Source organism: Harpegnathos saltator, unplaced genomic scaffold, assembly GCF_003227715.2.
Source record: "Harpegnathos saltator strain DR-91 unplaced genomic scaffold, Hsal_v8.6 scaffold312, whole genome shotgun sequence".
NCBI classification, from domain to species: domain Eukaryota; kingdom Metazoa; phylum Arthropoda; class Insecta; order Hymenoptera; family Formicidae; genus Harpegnathos; species Harpegnathos saltator.
In genome coordinates this window covers 283039-285790 of record NW_020230109.1, presented here as the reverse complement: position 1 = coordinate 285790, position 2752 = coordinate 283039, and the positions used below count along the sequence as shown (strand labels likewise).

Genomic DNA, 2752 nt, shown 5'->3' with positions numbered 1-2752 from the left:
AGAAGTCATAGAGTCGTAAGTCGTACAAATTGACCAATCGCGGTCGATTATTTTTCCCGGACTATGATTGGTCAATTTTTACGACTTACGTCTCTACGACTTCTATTGTAGACGAGGTATAAGAACCAATAGTTACTAAGCGCTCAGTGAGCACTTTGTTTTCTGAACGCAACCAATCCATCCAGAATCACGAATGCTCACTGTGAGCTCTTGCATCTGATTGGTGTATATTCTTAAATCTAAAAGAATATACCAATCAAATGTAAAAGCTCATTGAGCGCTCAGTGAGCATTCGTGGTTCTGGATGCATCCAATGTATAAGCATTTGGCCCACAAATGGCGTGGAATAGTGTAGATAGTGCAAAGTTAGTGTAATATATTTACACAGAGTGCAGTGTTCCTAACCTATTGTTGTCATCGCTGCGCTTATCTCAGATTTAACTTCTTGCTGTAAGTACTAAAAAGAATGCCAGCTTGTTACATCGAGGGATGCAAAAGCCGAAATGAGGAAGGTATCCGCTTATTTCGCATACCAACAAGTGAAAAAAATAAAGTACGACGCGAAGAATGGATCAGATTGATTGGAAGAAACATCTCTGCCAGAAAATGTCAAAATTTGCGAGGTAACATTAATGAATCATACACGTGAAAAATTAAATTTCACAATAACAATTATATATATTTCTTATAGCTACATTTTGGTGCGGGTCAATTCGAAAGAAAACGAGAAGATGGAAAACGACTGCTTTGTCCATGTGCGAAGCCAAACTTATTAGAGAAACATTTTGAGGACATGATATCTAATCAGGAAGGTACCAGTAATAATACAAATAAAGCAAGATGTAAGTATAACATTAGTGTTATGATACAATAATATACAAATATGAGTTATTCTGATTATTGAAATTGACCTTGTACAACTAAATAATACTATACTATATTTAAATTAATACATTTGTAGATAAATATGACAATTCTATAATAAATATGAAAGATAGTGTTTGTAATATTACAGACACCGATGTAACAACTGCAACACTGATATTAAACAGTTTTCATGACAAAAAGTTTGAAGTATTGAGAAATACTACATGTAATAGTAAAGATTATGAAAACAATATTCAATTTTTACAAAAGGCATTAAAAAGTCCGAGGCAGGAATGTAGACGTTTAAAACAGAACTTGCAGACACGAAATAATAAGTATATAATAAGTAATAATATATAATAATATATAATATATAATAATATATAATATATATATAATATATAATATATAGTATATAATAATATATAATGTATAATAATAAATATGTTCACTAAATTACGATAATATAAAGAAAATATATTACTTTTTCCAACCATGGAACTATATAATACAATGTATAAGTGCGAATTATTATTTCGATCCAATGAAATGCATTTAGTGTCAAATAATTTAAATGTTACTGAGTTTATAGACAAATTGTTACACTTGTGTCTAAAAACTATTCCGGAGTGTCATAATATATTTTATAAACTTATAAAAAAATTTGTGATAACAAGAATTCACTTTTCATTGAAAAAAGATAATAGTACTATTACTTTAGTTAATAAGAGTAGTCGAAGTGTTGCAATGAAAGCAGCTATTACAAATGTTAAACATTATTAATAATAAATATATTTTAATATTATCATTGATTTTTTCCTCATGCACAATTATATTCATATTTACAGAATGTTAAGTAATTGTCGTCTACTATGCTTATAATGTTTATCCTTATGAAAATGTAAGTACAAAAGTCCCGAACGAAAATGTTAAGATTTCAATACTTTACGAGATATAAGTGATCAAAATAAAGCTTTTTTGTATACTATGTTTTGGAGATCTAAATAGATAACATTTATTCTTTTCGATGAATTTCAAGTAAACTTTACTTTAACAGAATTTTTATTTAAGGCTTAACTATAAAGATGCACTATATTACAAGTTAGAAAGTCATTATAAATCATTATCTCTTTCAACAAAATAACTCAGAACTTTTAAATTTGAATATTCATGAGAAATAATGGCATATATTACTTAACTATGTATCGTTTTATATATATAATACACATAATAATGTTTATAACGAATATATAATTTGAATGCCCGCGCTTGCCTTGACTCCAAAATGGAGGACGATTGCGGTACTTTATACAGGGTGTTTGATAGCTGATCATGCAGACGAAAGTTGGAGATAGATTGGGTGTAGCCGAGAAGAAAAGTCATGTACCATAATGTCAAATTGGCAATAGTTACCGAGTTATTAATTAAAACATGTGAGCCAACGAGTGCGTAGAGAGCGGAGGGCGGCCGCAGTAAGCACATAGACATTTGATACAGGCGGAGTCAGCGACCCTGCCTGTCCGAGTTGACAGGCAGGAGGGGACGTGGACTATCCTTCCGTCTGGCGCAGGTGCTGACCGGGCACGGATGCTTCGGTCGGTACCTGCGCCGGATAAGGAAGGAGTTCACCACTCGATGCCACCACTGCCCCGCGCCGGAGGACACGGCGCACCACACCCTGGTCGCGTGCCCAGCATGGGCCGGGGAGCGCCGTGTCCTCTGCGGGGCGGTGGAATGCCGAGAGGGGGAGCTCTCGCTCCTGCACATGGTCAAAGCCAGCGAGGAGATGTGGACAGCGGCGATCTCCTTCTGCGAGACAGTAATGTCCCAGAAGGAGACCGCCGAGTGGGGGCGAAGGCCGTACCGGGGCTGCGGGGAGCAGCTC

General features: G+C 35.1%; 1 long non-coding RNA gene across 1 annotated transcript; it reads left to right on the top strand.

Moving 5' to 3' along the window:
- Positions 1–265: 265 nt before the first annotated feature.
- LOC112588837 (uncharacterized) lies at positions 266–1209 on the top strand. Its single transcript, XR_003113076.1, has 3 exons — positions 266–623; positions 692–842; positions 1016–1209. It is a non-coding gene; the product is annotated as an uncharacterized LOC112588837 (long non-coding RNA).
- The last annotated feature ends 1543 nt before the right edge of the window (positions 1210–2752 follow it).